The sequence below is a fragment of the Balaenoptera musculus genome, chromosome 8 (genome assembly GCF_009873245.2).
Source record: "Balaenoptera musculus isolate JJ_BM4_2016_0621 chromosome 8, mBalMus1.pri.v3, whole genome shotgun sequence".
NCBI lineage: Eukaryota > Metazoa > Chordata > Mammalia > Artiodactyla > Balaenopteridae > Balaenoptera > Balaenoptera musculus.
The window spans coordinates 80,560,178-80,583,653 of NC_045792.1; positions in this window are offsets into that span (position 1 = coordinate 80,560,178).

A 23,476-nucleotide genomic window follows, 5' to 3' on the forward strand; every position below is an offset into this window, starting at 1 on the left:
TGAGTAAAAGGAAAACAGTAAATTCAGGATACTTTCTTCATTGAGTAAATTTTCTATGAACTTGATTCAGGATAAGCAGTTCAGTGACAACAAAGGAAGGAGAGGATTCCTTCTCCCTGTTCATATTCTTTTTCCAAATTTTTTTTCAAAGCTCTCTTGGAATATGTTTGCTTCAAATGTTTAACACCCAGAAGGAAAGGTAGTGAAAGTACTTCTAAATTTTTTATAAATTGTAGACAATATTCATCCTGGCTTTTCACGTGTTTTGAAGACATTTTAGTGGTCAGATTTTATGGTGGTACTACTGGGAAAATGCCAAGAATACCCAGAAAATAGAAGAAATGTGTATTTAAATTGACCTTGATAAGGACCAAGGGTCCCCTAAAACCTTGGAATAGCCTAGAATTCCCATCACCTCTGCCTATAATCCCCAATTCTATTCTTGTCACATTTATGTTCATTCTATCCTTCAAGTAGAAATGCATGTGAATTCACAAAAATGGATGTGTCCTTGAGATTGTTGATTATAATAAAACATTCTGCCAATTGAATGTGTTTTTCTACAATTGTTTCCAAAATATAAGGTTTTCCAAGAAACATTCAATGCTAAATAGACACACTGTACCAGTCTTACATTCACACAAAAAAAGAATAAACATGCATCAGAGATAAAGGAAACTGAAGTATCAATAGAACAACAATAAAGAATTGTCCATGGAATAGGCTTCAGGACTCAGAACTGGTTTTCAAGTATTCATAAATTCATTCATTCCTTCCCTTCTTCATCTAAGGTGTACTGAACTTCTTGTAACTCGGCATACAATTGTGAACAAAAACATTAAAAAGTTGCGCTTTCCTAAAGTTTCCTGTCTGGAGGTGGAATAGGTGACAACACTCAGTTAAATAAATCAGTGCTTCAAACTGGGATCAAGTGTTGTGCAGGAAACAAACAATGTGCTACAAAAGAGAACGTTTCTCATATGACTATGAATTCCTTCCCTAAGACAGTAGCATTTGAGATGAAAGATGAAGGGTGAAAGAGTTAAGTTGGAAAGTTGAAGAGTGAATGGAGTTTCAGGAAGAAGGGAAAGAATATCCAAAGGCCCTGAGGCTGGAAAGAAAATGGTTTATACTAGAATCTGAAAGGCCAGTGTGGCTGGAACACTGACAACGAAGGGAACAGGGCTCTCAGATGCGGTTGGAGAGGGGAGCAGGGTACAGACCAAGGACCATGAAGGCCATACTAAGGCATTTTATTTTATTTTTAAAATTTTATTATTTTATTTTATTTTATTTTTTTCTGATAGGCAAGATGGCTTAAATCAAGAGGTGAAAAAAATCAGATTATTCGGGCTTCCCTGGTGGCGCAGTGGTTGAGAATCTGCCTGCCAATGCAGGGGACACGGGCTCGAGCCCTGGTCTGGGAGGATCCCACATGCCGCGGAGCAACTAGGCCCGTGAGCCACAATTGCTGAGCCTGCGCGTCTGGAGCCTGTGCTCCGCAGCAAGAGAGGCCGCGATGGTGAGAAGCCCGCGCACCGCGATGAAGAGTGGCCCCTGCTCGCCGCAACTAGAGAAAGCCCTCGCACAGAAACGAAGACCCAACACAGCCATAAATAAATAAAATTTAAAAAAAAATCAGATTATTCTTTGAAAACAAAGAGAATCTAGGTCAGAGACCAGTACTGTCATTCCTTCAAGAGATGGTGGTGACAAAGAACCCAAAATCTACTGGGGCCAAGGACTCAGAGATAAGATTTTCTTTTCAGTCAGTTCTTTTGTCTCTACAGGTAGGAATGCTGTGGAGGGCAGATGGGGAAGAAGGAGGTGCATTTTCCAGCCCCAAGCCTACAGACTGACTTTGCACGGATTTTGACTTCTGCTTACCAAGTTCGTTGTACCAATCAAGCATCAAGGGGCCAGAAAAAAATTTTAATATTTTTTTCTCAGCAAGTCTTAGTGTTTTTTAAAAGTCAGAAATCTCCCCCTATTTCATAAAATCAACTATCAGAATTTAGTATGTGGAGTTACCTTATGATAAAAGATGCCTTCTAGATTTTTGTTTGTAGGGAACAAAGGACCTGTTCAGGTATCTTTGTCAATTCACGTGAAGAAAAATTTAAAAGGCAGGGGAGGGAACGATTGAAAAGACTCAGAGAATCACACATAGAATTTGATGGAAGCAAATATAAACAGTGCTCATATAAACTGGGAATGTTTCAGATAGCTACACTGTATATCTTTCTGAGTCTACATTTTCTCTCCTATCTGCTATTTTCTCCATACGTGTTCCATTCTGCTCTGCAGACTGGTTTTCTCTGCGTGGTCATAGCATCATTGCCCCCATGGCTTCAAATGACTTATGGTTTTGGCTTGCCTGGGAATCTCCTACTCTGACACAGACTTCTCAATCCTTGACTTCTCTTCCTTCTGAACTCAGCTCTTTCTCTCTTGATTCAAATTCTTTTTTAGGCATCTAGATAGGTAACTTCAGTTCGTGGGTGCTTTTCTCTTGGTTCCAATGTCCACCCCAGGAACAATCACACTAGGAGGGTTTGGTAAACGTGACTGTGCATATTTGAGTTTGTCATCATGTTGGATCAACTTAAAAGAGAAAACTGAGCCTAGAAGAAACTGAGTTCATATCACAGATTAAAAAGAAAATGATAACTAAAATGAGTATAAAAACTCAGAAAAAAAAAAAAACTTGAATTTCCACTCTAATCAACACCTCTAGAAAGAATATAAAAGGACAAATCAGGTAAAGATAATGTTTAACAATTTATCTTTAAGCCTCTCCTGATTAAGCAAGACTTTAAGGACTGGGAATCATTGACCTGTTTTTGTGTTATTACATTCCCTAATAACAACCACCGAAGTTATGAAATGCTATAATATTTAAGGATAGAATGTTACTCTACACACTCAGGATACACATATCATCTGCCTGAAGCTGAGTTTTAAAATTTGGAATGTGGAGAAAACAAGAGCTTTCCTGGTCTGAAACATTTATTTATTTTTTCCCCCTTAGAGACACCATCACTGGGCTACTCTTGGAAGATGGAGGAGAGAAAATGAGACATCGCTTTCGGTTGAGTGGGAGTCAATAGTGGAGGAAGATGGCTGGGGATGGCTCACAAAGTACACTCTAATTTTCACATCTCTGGCCTTTCAAGCACAGGATAGATACTCTGGAGCCATCTAGTGGTGTACCATCACTGAACTAAAACACTGAGAAGAGCTGGGTTTAGACTTGAGGAAAAGTCCATATGCATCTCCAGTGGAATCCATCTCTCGGAACAATCTCACATAGAGGTATCATCATTCCAGGAAAGCAATTTCTGCTGCAGATGTCCTGCTTCTAGGAAGACAGTGGACACCCTCTCATTCTACCTCATTCCCTTTGACTACAGCTTCCTCCAGCACTGTTCCAAGGTGTGCATCATCTAGTAATCTAGATGGGGTGGAATTTATAAACAACAGTTATTTTTAAAAAATGAGTCCATAAAATACAGGACTGCCTCTACCCAGTAGACATTAGAATCTCTTGGTTACTTTATTATTGACTCCTACATAACTCTGCCTATTTTCAAGTAAACACTTTTGGGCTGAGGTTGGGTTGTCAAGGGGCTATTCAATGGCTCTAAGTTGTAAGGATAGTGCTTCATTTTGACTAATATTTATGGGGCTTTAGGAATAGAAGGACTGGAGGCATTTTCCTGTCCCTGAAACTGAAAAACAATCCTCTCTATAAAGATTTGGACTGGATGGGACTGATTTGAAATACTTGGAAGAAGTTTTCCTTAGAAACTGCACTAATAGCTCCTTCCTATTCATTTTACCTCATTTCTTTTACTTGGTAAACGAAATTAGGCTCTGTGGCAATTGGTCTCAAACTTGAGCATGCATCCAAATCAATTGGTCTCAAACTTGAGCATGCATCCGAATCAGTTGGTATCAAACTTGAGCATGCATCCGAATCAATTGGTCTCAAACTTGAGCATGCATCCGAATCAGTTGAAGACCTATTAAAATGCTGATTTCTAGAATTTCTGTATCAGGCAGGTCTGGGTAGGGTTCAATAATTTGCGTTTGTAACAAGTTCCCAAGAGATACTGATACTGTTGACTGAGGGACTGCACTTTGTGAACTACTGATGTGGGGAATCAAGGCACAGAGGTTTACCCTTTACTGTTTCACTGACTTAAAGACAAGATCCAACCATTCTCTCAGAGCTCCCCAATGTGCAACAGGTTTTTATTGTCAGGAATTCTATTTTTCTTAAAGACCCGATTTCTTAAATGAGATACTATTACTGAGTCCAAGCTTGTACTACTCACTGCATGACAGGCCAATGAGAGATGCGTTGTTGGGGCAAGGTATAGTGATTTTATTTGGAAAACCAGCAGTCCAAGAAGATGGTAGACTAATGTGCCAAAGAACCATCTTCTCTGAATTAGAATTCAGGTTTCTTTTATACTAAAAAGGGAGGAGATAAAGTCTTGGTTCCGGCTAGACTCTGGAGGGATTGTGTTAATTTCTTCCTTCTTGCAGCTATTCATAGGTGGGCCTGGTTAGGATGTTTCCTATGAGCTAAACCAAGTTATTTTAGCTTAAAGTTCATTACCTGGCAGGCAGAGTTACCAGAGATGGGCCATTACCTATAATTTAAGCTTATGGGCTACATCCCTTTAGTGATTAACTTAGAATACAAAGTTCTTCCCTATTACAATCCTTCAAAGAATCCCAATATATAAAACAGATAAAAATAAAGCTACTCTGATTAAAATGAAGCTTGAGGAACCACAGCTCACGTGTTCTTCCTCACTCTCCACAAATTTCCACAGCAGATACTGGAACCACCTTGGCTGAACCCCTAAGCCACCACAGAGCAGTTTGAAAACCAAAGTTAATAGTATTGACTGCCGTCCCTTTAACTCCCCCTTGAGGGTTACCAGCTACACGGCTCTTAGAAAGTTTTGTTCGTCATCCAGACTTCTCTCTCTAGTTGTTCCATCCCAGACTCAAATACTATTTCCTTAAAACAATACCCCTTTTGCACCTCACCACTATTTCCCACTGGGTGGGGACAAGGGAGAATTGTAATAGAAGAGTGCACATTTTTCTTGTAAGGGTAACACTCGCTTACAAATTTTGTTTCACAGTACTAGTTCACGAGATATTGGGAATAGTATAAAATATCAATACTGCTTCTGCACAGCTTGGTTCTTTAGCACTTCCAGGAGTAGTGCACCAAGATCACCATTGCCCTGGATTCTGCCACTGCCACCAGATCACCACCATGCTTCCCAGTAACCCCTTCCACAACCATGAAGCAGATCACTCCAACTGACACATAATATATAACTTATCCTAAACAACTACAAATATTTATTTAGGAACACTTTTAAAATTGTACCTTTTAACTCAAGATTTCTTTCCTTCAACAGCCCAGTGTTGGTTTATTAAAACGCAGAGAGAGGAAACAGGTTAAGAATTGTAATTGACTTGCATATTTTCTAAGTCACAGCCTTTATCAGAAGCTACCTGTGGGAATATGCAACCATGTGAATATTTATCTAAGGTAGATATTTCCTTTTTTTTTCTTTCCAAATGAGTTCTTGAATCTAAACCATTACTAAAAAGCAGAAAGGTGGAATGTTCTGTATCTCTGAGTGCTGGAATTGCTTTGGGATATAAATTTAGAATTAATTAATTTCAGGCTATAGAAATTGTATTACTTCCTGTGAGATCAGATGAAGAGTTCCATGACGTTACTGTTGGAGATATGACACACTTTGACTACCAAGGGCAAAGAGACCAAACTTCCCCACTGAGAAGTAAGTACCTGTTCACTTACTGGTTTATCATTTTCTTGTTTTCACACACAATTGTGAATTTCATTGAGCATATTTCAGATAGTCAGTATTCTTGCTCCAGGAATTTACATTACAGTCCTTATACCTGTTGTCAAGGATCTGTTATTTAATCTGGACTATAGAAAGACCCTAATCTAAGATCATTAATATTCACAATATCCACTCCCTTTGTTGGGGAATCTAAGGCTCTCTTGGAGAGGCCAAAGGCAAAATTAGCTAATGTGAAGTGTAAATCCAGAAATTAAGAATAAGTGGAGTGATCCAGAGGTAAAAACTAACACTTCTTACAAAAGTGAGTCCTGCAGATATCACAAAGGATATACACTAGAGAATCTGAATTTCTGTGTGGATTTAAGGGTAAATATAGGGTTAGCAATGGGAGATAAAAGCTAAAAAGTCAAATTCTGAACAAATGCAGGGATGAGGAATTAGAGTAAGAGTAATATGAGTGGTCAAGTTCATATTATACAAAACATAATAATAAATGCTCAGTGACTTTCTTTCATGGGTTTTTGTTGCTAAGCCTATGTATTAAAGTTCTATTCAGAATACACATATATCATAGCAATTCCCAAATGTTTTGTCCACTCTTTTGTATTCCTTAGATTAGACACACCTCAGATGCCTTAAGAGAGGTCTAACAACAGAAAAAAGTCATCCAGGTTAAGTGTCCAAGGGGATAATAATGGAATATAAAAAATTATTCATCTTATTGTTTTCTCCTCCAGCTCCTTAGAAGTTGGTGTCAACTAACATGTTACCCATGTTGCCTATTTATTTAGTTTCAAATTAGTTCACTCCTTGGATATGGGGCTCACAAAACCTCAGAGCAAACCCTACAAAGAAATTCTTCAAAAGATATTCATCAGGGGCTTTTTACATAGAGTGCTTAGGGACTCTATCCATGGCAGCGTGTGGGAGCTGTGACGCTAAGAAATTAAGATAAATTGCCCAACTTCATATCACAAGGTGAAAATGGAATCAAAAGCATCTCCCAAGATTTACTGCTTTAGCTCTAGCCACTCTTTCTTTCTCATAATCAGGACCCACCGTTATATGTTACTTTCTCTATATTTGCTACTTTTACACTTGGGGAACGAAATAAAAAGGTATTTCTGCCTCGGAAGCAACTGCTCGATTTTCTATGAAAAAAAAATTAAAGTATTTTATAATACACTTAGGAAATTTGGATAGTGGTCCAAATAAATTCTCCAAACTGACAGACCTCTGATTTTTCAAGGGTTGTTACAAAGACTATGCCCTTAAGCCAAACAAGCATTATCTTTGGGGAGATTTTATTTGTGTGATCAATTCATATCTGGACAGGTCTTCTGCTGGTTGGCATAGCAACTAACTGAAGTTCATTGAACTTTTAGATGTGTTTGCTAACAGTCTAAAGCTGATTTCCACCCATAGGGACTAAGAAAGGCTTTCTTTGTTAAACCTCTCCAGTTGCATTCAAAAATACATCATTTTGCTCAAGCCTACAAACACACACGTTTGCGATTTGGAAAGTAATATTAGGAAAATTGCATCTATCATATAATACCAAAATAATTTTCCTCTATTTCCTGAAAGAAAGGCTAAAGTTTAAGTTAAACATGACCCTATTTTATCTTCATTTCTACATCTTTCCATGTTAATCTTAGAAGATTCCAAGAATTTTTTTTTAGGATTTTGCTGAAGAAGTTTGTGCAGTGATTTTGCAGAGCATTGGCATTTACTTTGGCCTTGATAAAGTTTTAGACTTGAAAATGTTAGGTCTTCACTTCTTAGTGAGGTGAAGATCTCCAGGAATTTATTCTCACGCTCTGTTCATTAAGCAAAGAATTAAACAGTGTGTATTTAGAGAAGAAGGCCTGTCCTAAACCCATGCTAAGCACCGTGGAAGATAAAGAAGGGCAAGATATGGCACTGGCTTTTCAATAATGCATAATACTATTTTTAAAAAAGGACTAAAGGAAAGGGATTATTAGCAAAGAAGATGTCTCCACTGCAGGGAACAGTACAAAAAAGACTTTTAAAGGACAAATTTCTAGCTATATCTTACCTTTTCCTTAGTTAATTCTCAATTTTGAAAGCATTGTTACTATGAGAATTAAAGAAACTTAAGGTATAGGGCAGTTTTCTGCAAGCGAATATAATGCCTGACCTTATGTGTACCTTAGAAGAACGTCTTACTGTTTAAAGATATGAAAAGAAAAGACAGCTTTTTAGAAGTTACCGCCTCATGTAGAATAGAATGAGTGCTATTTTAATTATTTGTTCCTTGTTTTGTATTCAGATTCTGGAAGCAGCACCCAATATTTCCCAAATCAAAAAGACTTCATTTGACTCACTTCATTTTCCTGGAGCATAGGAAAGATGTCTCAAACGTGGTTTTGTAGTCATTTCTCCGTACTGGATCTGTTAGAGGTCACGCTGCTCTGATTAAATAATTACCATCTGACTGTTCACAAAGGCTGTTTCCTCATAGGCTGGACCTGAGCCCATCTACTGCCAATGAGGCTATTACACTTCAATGACTTTATTGATTAATAGTGATTAGCTCAGGTTGCTGACAATGTGTAACTGACCACTGCTATTTATAAACAACTACTCAGCAGCCCCAAACTAAGGCTTAGCTGCATGTGGTTTTGTGGGCAGCTGGACTCCTGCCTCCTGTGTCTGGGGGGCTTTTATAATGAAGCTGGGGTATTGTATGGCTCTTCATTCATAAATGACCTTTGTGAACTGAAGGGGCTGCCGTTGTTTGATTCAGAAAAAAGAAAAGTGAGAAACCTCTAGAGCTGGTGTTACAAGAGGCTATGGGCATATGGAGAAAAGGAGAGTTGAGTGCCAATTCTGAACAAAACCCCACGGTGGGATTTTGAAGGGCTGTGTAGAGTGCGGTTTAACATTGACCTATACTGCCATCCTGTGGACACAAGGAGAAATTCTTATCCTAGTGACAGGGCGCCAGGAACTGCAGGGAACTTCGTGATAAACAGGAGGCCAAAGGCTGGTTTCAAACAGTACACTTTTTTTTTTTTTTTTTGAAAAATGGGCAAGAGACTGTAATAGACATTTCCCCAGAGAAGCCACAGCCCAGTACACTTTTAATTAAAAATATCTGGGAGTCCACATTACTGCTTCAAATGACAGGCTTTGGGGGCATTTTCTAGAGTATTAAACAAAGTAATCCTTTGAGACTATTAACGAATGATCTCTAAAGGCCTGAGGCCTACACAAAGGAAAGGCTGAGGCTGTGAACCTGGGCTTCCTCACCGCATCTCACAAACCAAGAAAAAAGAGTAAGTTCATGAACAAAACCCTCTAAAGGTCAGACTAGAGAGAAGAAGAAAAGGCAAGAGACATAAATGAGTATGAGTGGGAAGGGAAACGCTAGAAGAAAGCATTAGATTTGAAACTGAGTAACTCTGAATTTCAGCCCTGGCAATCATTCGTGAATGTTTGGAGGCTCTAGCAGGGGACCGCGGCTGTTCGTAAACCGCTGATGGAAGAAAGGTCCTTCTCTACGGAGGAGGTCGTCCTCTTAGACTGAGCGCGCAGCTTCAGGGGGGACGCACGCACGTGGAGTGGTGAAGCGGGGAGTGGATGCTTGCTTAGCCACCCAGATCAGCCAAATGAACGCTGAAGATCAATGGGGTGACAGGTGTCACGGTCAGGTTGCCTGCTCATGCCATGTGAACTGCGATGGTATGTTCTTCTTCTTATGGTGATGGCACAAGGGCAAGAAGACAAGCCCTTGCTCATGACACATCTGCTGAAAACCAATTGGCTAAACAAGTCACATGGGCAAACCCAAAGGCCAGAGGTGGAAGAGTGTGCTGCCCAGAAGGGCAAGAGGGTGACTATATGATATTACTACAGAGAACTAGAGGATTGAGATCGATAATTCCTTCTATCACAATACATCACCCATCATTTGCATACAGTGTAGCTTCCCCCCTGTATCTTGATGTCCCAAATCTCCAGGTCTTCCCTGGTGATTAGTTATGGAAATAGAGAAAGTATTTGAGCATAAAGCAAAATCTCAGGGGAAAAATGGGAGTGCTTTTAATATATTCCCCAGTAGAAATTCGGAGGAAAACAGGACTCAAACAAAATCCTGCATCTTTTTGCAAAAACATTTCATTATGCACGTGTCTTACATGTTTCAATTGTCCTTAAAGGTTTGCCCTTATTGAGAAATATTCCTATGACAAATTAAATGAATTGGAGACGCCAGGCTGGAGCAAGGAGTTTGAAAGTGTTTGCCATGTACAGGGGAAATAAGCAACTATCAAAAGGTGAGCAAGAGATGGATAAGAATGGGTACTTGTCCCACCCCCCTTTTTTTATCTCCTCACCTCCTACTCACGCCCCAACTAACAAACCTGCGTCATTTGAGCCAAAAGAAGAATTCATCTCTGAATATAGATCTGAGTTAAAAATCATTCTGCGATGGTCCTACTGTGGCTTTTGAGAACAATGCCATCTCTTAAAATAACTGTGTTTTCAATCATGACCTTCAGCGTGTCTGAAAGTTTGTGATGATGAATAATGAGGGGTGAATAGCGTGCTACAAAATGCAGCCCCTTAATTGCTCACAGGGAAGTCACATAGGATTTTCAATCCTTCTGTTTATGCCAATGTTTGGAAAAGATCACTGAGTCTGGATCTATGTGGAACTACCAGGCTGAATCAGAGATGAAAATTTCCATTTGAGCAGTTACTCAGCCTTTCATGAAGCAGTTTAGAGAGGTGGGGGCAGGACATACAGTGCGTTACAATGATGTGCCCAGACTTGGGCGTCAGATGCGTGTGCGCTTAAACTGTGTCATTACCATTTAATAGCTGTGTGGCCTTGAGCAAGTTCACAATCCTTTTGCATTTCAGTAACTATATTTGCACGACAGGAATCATCATCACCCATGAGGTTGTTGTGAGGATTGAGCACGCTAATATCTGTAAAATATGGCACACGGTAAGTACACAGGAGAAGACAGCTGTTATAACTGTTATCATGCCTTATGGAACTTGTTTTCAGCAAAGGGTAAGGCAGGAACCCAGTCTGCTCCTACAGGGGTAGAACCTGAAGACAGGGCGGCAAACCTGAGGTGAGGATGGGGCAGGGGTGAGGGCGTGGGCCACAAGTAGGGACGGCATCTGGAGGAAATGGAGACCAGCAACAGTAAAACAATAACAAAAGAACCCTTTCCCCTTAAGCTACTTCTCCAAGGCTGAACATTGAAAGTTTGCTCTTGCAGCATCATATTCATGTTGATGACCCCAAATTTAGTGATTATGGCAGTGGAAAATATGCTTTTCGGCCACTGGAATGAAAGAGGGAAAGGTGTGATGATTAATTTTATGTGTCTACTTGACTGGGCCATGGGACGCTCAGACTCCTGATTAAACATTATTCTGGGTGAGTTTGTGAGGGTGTTTCTGGATGAGATTCACATTTGAATGGGTAGAGTTAAGCAGGTTGCCCTCCCCAGTGTGGATGGGCCTCACCCAAGTCACTGAAGTCTTGGATAGAAGAAAAAAGGCTAAGGGAGAATTTGCTCTCTTTTCCTGTCTTCAAGCTGGTACATTGGTTTTCTCCTGCCTTTGGGCTTGGCCTGGAACTGCACCATCACCTCTCCTGGGTTGTTGCAGATGTTGAGAGACCGCTCAGCCTCCATAACCGGCTGAGCCAATTCTATAATAAATCCCTTCCTATATATCTCATTGGTTCTGTGTCTCTGGAGAACCTAGCATCATACAGAGGGATTTGTACTTCTAGACATAAATCCTAATACAGTGCTCAAAGCCATCTGGGCTTAAGGTGTGAGGCAAATTATACTGGGAATTCCCCTCTAACATCTGTGTTCTGAGGAAAGCAAATAATAATCAACATCACAGATACCTCTGATGGCAAAAAGGCACTAGCTGTCAGGAAGTACAATTAGAAAAATCTTCGGAGGCCATTACTGATAACCAGAAACTTGTTTTCCCTGCAAGTGGATTGAGCCTGGCAATGGGGAATCACAGAGCAATGCTGGGAAGATTCTAGGAGGCAACAGAGCAAATCACAGGAGGAGTCCCAACTGAGTGGGGAGTGGGAGTTAGGAGAAGAATCCCCACCTTGGAAAGGAGTGGGATTGGCAACACCAGGCTTTAGTCTCATCAGAACATCTTTAGAGCTAAGGATTAAAATTAGGCTTCAATTTAAACTTGGGGTACAAAGTGATGTCTTGTTCCCAGGAGTCAGACGAAAGGTCCCCTGCAGCAGTCCACCCTAGCTGCACCCTCCAGCCACACCACACCTTACTACTAGCCCTTCCCTGGTCACTAGGACTAGAACACAGGGCATAGGAGGGCTAGAAGGCAATATGACCAGATGTGAGACACCTGGGTTGCTAATTAGGGTCCTACCAAAGCATCCAGATGGAGGACAGTTCTGACTCAGGCTCCACACCACCTTAGAGACAAGAGATCGTCAAGAGACTTTCATAATGACCAGACGCTCACCAGCTGGGCTCTTGAGCATCTTCCTGAAACCTCTTCTTCCGCACTTGTGGAAGAGAAGACATCCCTATCTTTATCTATCCTTGTCCAGGTCTTCCCATTCATGAAACATCCCCTGGTGAAACCCTGTAAGGCAGGAATCCAATACCCCTCTACCACTGACAAACTAAATCCTGAAATACTGGTGCAATGCCCTCTACTCACAATATAATCTCAAACTGTCCTTTAATCTCTGAGTAGTGACCTTGTTACTCACTTTCTCAATTTTAATTTGTACATCTCACACTTCAGACTTGATGCTCAATACTGTTTTCTTAGAACCATCCTTGGATACTTTCCTTGAATTTGGTGAAGTAAAATAATAACTACACAGGGGTCTAATGATTGAAATGGACTTGGAAATTAACTTTCCCCATCTCTGCCAGAACTCTTGACGGTCAGATGGATTTATTGATCAGACACATGCATAGAAGCTTTCCTTCACTCTACTCATGGCTTAAAATATGTCTGCTAAACAAACACTTTACCACATTCTGAACAGGAGCACATCAATCTATATCCAAGGACAAATAAGATGGTAAGTTTTCCAGATATGAAATTTATAATTTCAAAAAATTTTTAAGAGTTAGCATGGGATGCCAAGTTGTCTGGCAGGGATTCTTTGGAAAATTAAAGCATGGGATTTGAGCTTTCAAGATAAAGGGCCATGGGTACCTCAATGGCCTGTCTTCCCTTGTAATCTTTCCTCCAGCTCTGCTATCCTATGAACATGGGTGATCACTGTGCCTGTGGAAGTGAATTTGAATTTGGGAGAGGAGACATGAGAATTTATTGAGTTTGAAGAGGTTTAAACTCATTATAAATGCCTCTCTTTTGGAATTAGATTTGAATGGGAAACCTTTTCAGATTTTCATGTTATAAGGGCAATAAAATATGTTAAAAGTCAAAGCTAAATGGTTTCTCTCTCTTATTGAATTTGCTCTGAATTACCAGTAGGAAACTAGGCAGCTATTCTTTACCATTTCTAAACTTTAGAAGGTTAGAGGTTACCAAAGCAATTTGTAGACTCTTTCTAGCCCTTTCCTTTCATCCTACTGTCACTCCATTCCGCAACTAAATGAGATGACTCAATTTGAATGAAGGCATCAAATACATGCAAATGGACTCCATGACTGAAAGCAAGAGATCTCAGTTGCTCACAGCTGCCCTCTATCAGGCAATAGCTAGGCAGCCTGCTTGAACATGGCAAGAAAGGTCAGGCCTGATTTCCTCAGGCTTTTGTCACTAGAGGAGTCTTTGACTTGCTACCTCAAAAGACAAGGACACCATGGAAGCAGAAATAAGTCTAAGAGACCCTGCAAGTGTAGCCTGACTTTACTGTGTCATAGGATCAGGCATCCTTTCCTCCTCTCTGAGTCGGGCACCAGAAAGCCTATTAGGTACCTTCTTCCCTTGATACACCCATTTTGTTCTGAGACCAAATGCACTATGTGGGAAATGATAAAAGATATTGAGAGCAAAACATTCTTAAATGACTTACTGCAAGACACTTGTTCTGTGTGTTTAAGTGCTGAGCTCAAATTATGCTTGTGTGTTTATAAAAATCCTTTATTATTTGAAGAAATGCTCTAAAATGTAAACAGAAGCTGACATTGGGTTGTGGGATTATGGATGACATATCCCGGGAGTTCTTTCTTTTTTGCTTTTATTACTTTTTTTATTAAGTGTATGCTTTTCTTATAACCTAACGATGGTATAAAATTAAAATCCTATTCATTTTTATGAGCACTTTAATATCTTTCTATATGTGTGTGTGTGTGTGTGTGTGTGCGTGTGTGTATGAATGTTAATGTTGTTGCATCTCTGCATTCCTATATTACAACTGCCTCTTTTCCTGTATTCGACTTTCCTCTTCTTAACCCCTCAAAATTATGTTTAAGCTATAATCAATGAAAAAGAAGATCCCAATCCATTGTGGTTTGCTTTTCTCATACCCAACAACCACTTTAATTTATTCTGACTAAATAAATTTAGTAGATCAACAATAAGGCATCATTACACAACATAGCATTCAAGAGACAGCATACCTTTTAAATGATACATTGCATAGTATACCTGCTTCCCAAGAGACCCACAGTAAGGGAGGAAAATCCAGAAGATTCAGCTTTACTAAAAACCAAACACTTGTGATGAATCATCTATGACCCCAAGATTGTTCACCATTCCCCAAGAGGTCAAGAGCATGGGTCCTGAGAATGATGTCTAGATGTTGCTTGCAAGCAACAAGAGATAGATTAACTGAAGATTTAACAGTTTCTCATGAACTGGTATGTATGCTCCAGGTTTGATGTAATCTAGACGATACCATTCAGAGGTGGATGACATTATCCTCATTTTGTGAGTGAAAACACTAAAGATCAAAGATTAAAGTGACTTATCTTACATATTCAAGAAGTGGCAGATTTAGGATTTAAGGCCAGGTCCTATGACTTGGAACTTCTGTTCCATGACTTTACAGAAAAAGGGTAAGGAGTATATAGATGTGTGATCTGTTCTATACAAACAGGTGGGGTGGGCAGGGAGCAGGGGTGGAATGAAAAGATAAAAGAGGGTGGAGAAAGAGAACATTCAAACTTTCACCTGTCCCTAAACCAGTATGAACCCCAAAGAGACCCCTTCTTTGTTTTGGTTTTGCACGTTTTTGAATTTCATATAAGCGGAATCATAGTGTTTATTCTCCTGTGACTTGCCTTTTCACTCAGTGTTATGTTTCTGAGATTTATCCAGATTCATTGTGTGTAGCTGTAGGGCACTCATTTTCCTTTCTGTATATTGATCCTTTGAACATACCACAATTTATTTTTCTATTTTGTCCCACTGGTCATTTTATCTACCCGTGTGTAAAATATGATCTCCTAAGATCTATTCTTGGCCCTTGCTCTTCCATATAAATTTTAGAATCAGCTTGTCTATTTATACCAATAAAAAACCCCTTTGAGATTGTGACTGGAACCCAGTTGAATCTATGGGTCAATTTGGGAAAAATTGACATCTACATGAAACTGAATTTTCCAGTTTATGAACACAGTGTATCTCTCCATTTACTGTTTTCAATAAAGTTGTATACCTTTTTCCCATTAAAAAAAAAAATGCTCACATTGTTTCCCTAAATCCAATCTCTTCTCCGGGTTGGGCTATAAAACATGGGCAGGCTAAAGAAAAAGACTCAAACAGAGTAACTAAATCTCAGAGATTGTAAGTAATTTCTGAACTTTTAGAATCATCTAATTTAAAATAAATTCTCTAGAATTTGTCCCAATGTTTGAGCAATGTGAGGAGGATATTAGTGCTGGCAGGGCTAACTCTACGATAGACTGAATAGGCGACCATTCAATATCAGAATGATTTAAAGGAATGCTCTGCTTCAAAACATCCGTAATCAGAGTGTACCAGGATTTAAAATCAGACAAAGGATTTGAAATCCAGCCCTGACCAGATAAGCAAAATTGAACAAGTCACTTCACCCCTCTGGACACAGGAATAAATGACTAAGGTATATGCTTATGCAAGGGCTCAGCAGGAGGTAATGAAAGAACTGGGCTTAGAGCCCAGGTCCATTGATTCCTAGCCAACCATGTTAACCAAGAAATAACCCACAGTAGACCCCAAGTAATTGATTGACACTTTCTAATTTGCCTGCCTGCAGCCTGGAGACTGGACTGTTTTTCCAGGTTTGATGATCACAGAACTTTTGGCTTCAAATGGAAAACCCTGAGAGACCGGGAAAGTCCCCTTATAGCGCCCACACCCAACATCATTCCCTCACAGCATAGAACGCAGCCCAGAAAGAGGCTGCTTCTCCTGCTTCTTCTTTTTGGATAACCCACCAAGTGTCAAACACCGTGGCATTTGCACATTATCTGACATATTCTCATGTCATCCTACAAATTTATGTCATGATTGCTGTTATTCTCAATTTAAAATTGGAGAAACTGAGGCATGGGGAGGTGAAATAACTGAGCATCACACTGCAAAAGAGTGACTAAAACATGACTGAAGGTCCATGTTGTTTCTCCGCCCTGTGCTTTCCCCCATGAAACATTGGGAAATGTGTTCATTAGATGTGAAAGGTTTTTATTAACTTACACAATTTCTAATCCACCCTGCATGTGTCCTTAGATTCCCAAAGAAGGGGGCATGGAGGAGCCATTCTACGCCATGGTCTGCACTATTCTTGTCTTTGTCCTCTACCCTGGGTAGAGGGAAAGCATGTTCCTTTCCTATCACCTGCGAGGCCCAGGTGATAAAAGAGGCAAAACTAGGTGAGAAGCAGCTCTGCTGTCTGGGGTCCGTGTGCCCCACGGGGGCCCAAGATACCTGCTTGGCCACCCCTTCTCTAAGTCCTGTTCATTTCCGACCCTGGGTTGACCAGAACTCTCTGGGTTAAGGGCTGCTGCTGTGGTTTTCAATTTCTCATCCTGTACAGTGCTGTGCAATTGGTTCTGGTTCGGCTGCCTCACAAATGAAAACCTTCCACCAAACAGCATTAGGAAGAAAAAGCAAGTCAATCCTGCAGAGGGCAAGGACAGCAGAAATCCTGTGTCTGTGACAAATAGGTTTATGTGATTTCCTGAAGACTTGAGAAAAAAAAAGACACCAGGCTGCCTGGGTGAGCAAATAGTGGTCTGCTAGGTAGCAGCACACTCTACGCCTGGCTTCCTGCCTGCTGTTTGGAGGACTTGCCCCTCTCTAAAGGAAGGGGGGAAAGGAAAGGCAGGGCCGAAGGGTCATGGAGGGAAATGGGTATTTCTTGAGGGTGTCCAGTGTGCCAGACCCTGATATAGATGTTTTAAAATACATTAGCTCATTTAATTTCCACAACTGATTGAGATAGATATCCCTGGTTTAAAGTCACTCATATTAATATTGAATATTGAGGATTTACTCTGTGCCAACCACTGTACTAGATATTCATTAGCTTATGTGACTCCCTTAATACCCCAGCAAAATGGGTACTATTAGTAACCTTCTTTTACAGATGAGGGAACAGAGGTTTAAAGAGGGTAGGTGACTTTAACATCACAGAATTATGAGGCCAGGACGTGGATTTGAATCTGGGAGGGTAATATCAGAGTCTTTGAAGGAGTACTGAATTCACTCCATGTGTATAAGAAAGACTATAGAAAATCTTCCAATGTAAAAAGTGACAGAGTTGGAACTAAAGCCTGTGTTTCTAATAATATTTTTTCTGAGTGTAAAATGAATATTTCTTTTTCATGAAGAAATTTAACATATAGGACCTTGACCAAAAGAATGCAATTATCCTCTATAATCACACAATCCAGAGATAAGTACTATTAACTTTCTCTGCTGCTTCTCTCTGTGTGTATGTGCATGCATATTTCTCATAGTCCCAATCATATGTCTATATAGTTTTAAAACAGCATTAATTTCACTTAATACTCAAGAATTTTCCCAGGCCATTAAATTATGTCCAAAGCACAATATTCCATGAAATGCATGACATAATTAATTATACACATATTTTAGAATCTGGATTGGTTCCAGTTTTTCACTACTCTGAAGTTTTGTTGTAATGCACAGCCTTGGCTACAAATCTGAGCACACATCTCTACTTCTTTCTGTAGGCAAGTTTCCTATAAACAAAATTGCTGGATCAGAGGATCTGACCACATTGAAGTCAATACCTACTACCAAATTTATTTCCAGAAAGATTGTGTCAGTTTTCATTGGCTCTAGCACTGTATGAAAATTCCAGATTCGTTTACTCCTTTGCTTTTGAGCCTGTTCTCCTGCATCTTATGGATTATTTCACCCACTATTAGATCCCTTCTTTCCAGAATTGTCAGCCTCTCCATCATTCGAGGCTCCTTTGCTCTGCTTTAAAATAGGCACCACATTTCTCCTTATCCTGACCCAAAAGCAAGAATCCCTTTTTTTTTTTATCGAAATATGGTTGATCTGAAATATTGTGTTAGTTTCAGGTGTACAGCAAAGTAATTCAGTTATATACATATTTTTTCAGATTATTTTCCATTATAGGCTATTACAAGATATTGAATGTTGTTCCTTGTGTTATACAGTAAATCCTTGCTGCTTATCTATTTTATATATAGTAGTGCATATCTGTTAATCCTATACCCCAAATTTATCCCCTCCCCCCTTTCCCCTTTGGTAGCCGTAAGTTTGTTTTATATGTCTGTGAGTCTGTTTCTGTTTTGTATATAGATTCATTTGTATTAATTTTTAGGTTCCATATACAAGTGATATCATATATTATTTGTCTTTCTCTGTCTGACTTACTTCACTTAGTATGATATTCTCTAGGTCCATCCACGTTGCTGCAAATGGCAATATTTCAAGAAGAATCCTTTATTTGATTCTCTTCTCTTTAAGCTGCACCTTATTTCACTGCCAGTTTATGACCACTTTTCTGAAGCACATGTGGTAGGTATCCTTTGACATACTGCCATCTAGCCCCACTCTGTCAGTTCCCTCCATTTAGGGTTCTATGCTTTTATTCTAATGGCATGGTCCTCATAAAGGTAGCTGATGACCTCTCACTTTTCATGTCTCCATCATTACCCACTTCTCTGTCAAAGTTAGCGTCATCAAACTTCGTCACCAGATTTCACTCAGTTTAGTCCCTATGACACTTGCACTTCCCTGTTTTTATCTTTGACTGACTCTCCCCTCTTTCACTAGAACCTATTCCCTCTCCATGGAAATCCTCAAATTGCTATCAGATTCCACCTTTTCTAGGCCTAGCTGAATACACAGGTTCACTGTTTTGATGTAAACACAAACTTAAAATATCACAATTTTTGAATCTTTCAAATACACATAAAATTTATCCAAGTAGATAGAATAGAGAAAGAGAGAATATTCAAGGCAGAGTACTAGAGCAAAGACATAGGGAGGATGTGAATTCTACTCTCAAGAAAGTCTAAAGTCACATTTCTCCCAGCATGTCAGGGCCTTCAACAGGCATTTCTCAAAATGAAAGCGGGAGGGTGCAAGGAACGATATTCAAATGTCAAACTAATATAGAGAACATGGCATTCTATGCCCCAAGTTTCTTTATAAATTTTCAGAGTAAAGGCTCAGAGAAGGCCTACAATATAAAGACCTGTTGAATCTAGTCTTTCTCATACTTATTTGACTATTAGACCTTTTGCGTATGGGGAATTCTGGACTGAGAGGTTGAGGTTCCCAGTGATGAGTTTAGGTAAAGCCAGACCGTGGCAGGTCTTAGCTGCCCAGGATGGGTGGAGGGGCATTTTAGATGCTGAGTTCAGCTTTGGAGACTGACTAGAGGTGATGGGATTCTCAAGTTGACAGGATTTCTCCACTGAGAAAAGTCTCATCATGGTGCTGGGAGTGGAGAGAAAAACACTCAAAAAAGAAGATGGAAAGAGCAAAACTCTGTTAATTGATTAATAGAGAGGGTGAAGCAGAGAAAGGAGTCAAATGGCATTTATTTATTGATTCACTTGTTTATACATACAGATCTCTAATTATCAATATAATAAGTCAACTAAATCTTCTATAGCCCCTACTCTCAAATAACTCTTAGTCTGGTAGTATAAGAGAATGCTGAGAAGAATACCATATCTATCTATCCACAGAGATGGAAGGACATCTTTAAAATAAGAAAAGTGAATACACAAAAAATACATTAAATGCATACACAAATAATAACTATTATACAGAAATACATAAATAATACATAAAATACATAAGATATATACTCAATACATAAATACGTAAACAATTAGTCATAAAAATACAGACATAATATATTTTATGTGCATAAAACACACATATAAAATAATTCTAAATTAAATGTATACATAAATAAAATATTCAAGAAATACATAAATAATACATAAATATATACTTAATACATAAATACATACAATAAATTAATTATACATAAAACACATACATAAAATAATTTTATATTAGATGTGTATATGTAAATAAAATGTTCAACTTCTATAAGGGAAGCTCTATCACATGTGTGTATGTGTATTAGATGTGTGTATGTACAATGAAATAATTAAATTCTATAAGGAAATAAGACAAATCCAGTGATGTAGAGGATAACTGACATTATCACACCTCCCAGAACTCATGACCTGATACTAATGCAGCATTCAAAATTCTGCTTTCAAATCACTCAGCCTATTATGCACTATTTCGTTGCACTGTTCCTTTTTTATTTCTATAATAATGATAACAACCAACTCATCAACACCTGGTGAGCAGAGCATTCTACCACCAGAGAAAATCTATTGTGAAAGATACCCAGTTTCTCTGAGCTGAAATGACACTAAAAAAGTAAAAAAGAACACAGCAAAAAAAAAAAGAAAAAAATAGATAATATGGTATTCAAAGGGAGAAAACACATTCTTTGCTGCAATTTTAGAAAATGGGATATAACAACCTCTTTTGGTTTGGTGTCTGTACACGTCTCAATGTTTTTATAGGAAAGGGTCATGTAATTTCTACTCTCAGAAGTGAGCTGACATGGCCAGAAATTTTTAGTGGCCTCTGAAGAGGAGGTAAGGCTGATGTGAATTACAGCTTTGAAGATATCTATATACTCACCAGCATTATTTATTGAAATAGAAGCCAGAATGTTATCTTGGAATCGGAATGAGCCAGAAATAGACAAAATACTTGATCTCACAATATTTTGCTGCTCCTGGATAAATAACAAATGAAATTGTCAAGCATGTACTTAGCTGCCTGGTTGAAGCCCCATGCTAAGGGTCGGAAGACAGTGATACTAGAACACTTGTGCTGGGAATAAAGACGCAGACACAGAGGATGGACTTGAGGACACGGGGAGGGGGTAGGGTAGGCTGGGATGAAGTGAGAGAGTAGCACTGACATGTATACACTACCAAATGTAAAATAGATGGCTAGTGGGAAGCAGCCGCATAGCACAGGGAGATCAGCTCGGTGCTTTGTGACCACCTAGAGGGGTGGGATAGGGAGGGTGGGAGGGAGACGCAAGAGGGAGGGGATATGGGGATATATGTATACATATAGCTGATTCACTTTATTATACAGCAGCAACTAACACAACATTGTAAAGCAATTATACTCCAGTAAAGATGTTAAAAAAAAAAAAAAAAGAACACTTGTGCTGGAGTCAAATGGTTATGTGTTATGGAATGAAATGGTTTTCCCATCACTGGCTAGCTGTGTGATCTTGGGCAAGTTATTCCACCTCTCTGGACCATAATTTCCATGTTAGGAAAATTGGGACAATAATCATAAAGCATCTTATATGATTGCTAAGAAGTTTTCAAAAAGTGAAAATCAGTGTCTGTCATAGAGAAGGGACTCAATAGCTTTTAGTTATCTCACCTCACCCAACACCCTTATCTTACTATATGGTCAAATTGGACCCAAGTTCTTTGGAAACAGGGGTGTGGTCCCTATTCACAAAGAGGTTGTGATCTAGCTGAAAAAACAAATGAAAAGAAAAACAGGCTAAGCAATTTTTCATAAGACCCATTCAAGAAAAATTATGCGCCTTTTCTCAGTGAGTTTCACTGAGTCGTGTAAACAGCAAGTGTTCCAGGACTGAAGTCACCCTTGATAAACATTGATCTAGATGCTAAAGAAAGGACTGGTAAGGTTCAGCTAGGGGTGGAACATCAAGAGAGCCCACCAGGTGGGCAGAGAGTTTCAGCAGACATGAAGGCAGAGAAACATACTTCAGAGTATTAAATGAATAAAATTGATGTTTGACTATATTTCATGTTCCACAACTGAAACAGAATCTTTTCCATCTCAGGCCTGATGAAAAGGGGAGTTCAGTAATAAGAAAGAAGAATAGAAACATCTCAATTGAAAACTAAATGAACGATATAGCTAAAAAAATAACAAAAGTGCAAATGACTAATATATATTTTTAAATGTTCAATCTTAATAGAAAATAAATACAAACTGAAAAGTGAAAAATCCTGTTTAACCTTTCAATTCTTGGATATGGCAGGAAAAATGAAGGAGGAAGAGGAAGAAGAGGAGGAGAAAAAATAGCTAGTTGGTGCAAGTATGGGATAATAGCTACTCACATACATTACTGGTTGGCATGAATTGGCACAATCTTTCTGGAAGTCAGTTTGATATTATTTATCATAAATGTTTGAATTTACCAAATAATTTAGTCCAACAATTCCTAAGAAATTCATCTTAAAAACAGTCATGGATACACACAAATATGTAGCTAAAAGTAAATTTATGACAGTCCTCAGATACTAGGGACTCATTGTAAACAATTTACATACCTTACTATGAAGGACTGATTAAATAATTCATGCCATATCTGTTTATGGAAATTCTATGAAGTATTTAAACATTATGTTATACATGTATAAGTCATGCCACACTATGGAAGATAAAACACTATTGCAATATAAGCTTTTTAAAGTACATACATAAATATATACAAACAGAGAGAGCAATTGTTATTTTGACAGTGGTCATTGCTTTGTGATGTTATTTGTACTTTTGGTTTGTACATTTGTGTCTTCTGAATTTTCTGCAATGAACAAATATCCCTTGTTTAATGAGATATAAAAAAGAAATAAAAAATGAAAAACACAGAGGCAAATAAGGAAATATTCAGTAGTAATGAGAAGTAGTTCTTGAGGATCTGTGTATGGGATAAAAATATGGAGGAAAGACAGTGGAAGAGAAACTCTAAAAAGGAAGTGGATCAGGTTTGGCTAAATTCAACCCTGGGTGATGTCTAATACATAGGTTTTTCAACGCTAATTAATGTGCATCTTGAGAACCAGGCTGATTTGAACTATAGTATAATAAGTTGTATTATTAGTGGCCATTATACGAGGTCATCACAAGGGCAGAATTTGCCTAGAAGGAATTTGACTTTTTCAATGTAAATGATCCTGAGAAGAGGTGTCACCAGTGGGCGTGAAACAGTGATTGACAGTAACCTTGCACATAAACAGAGCATTTTCACGGCTCTTCAAGACAGATAGATAGCTAATTTTGTGTTATGGGAAAGTCTTGGTCTGTAGCTCCTGAGTACCACA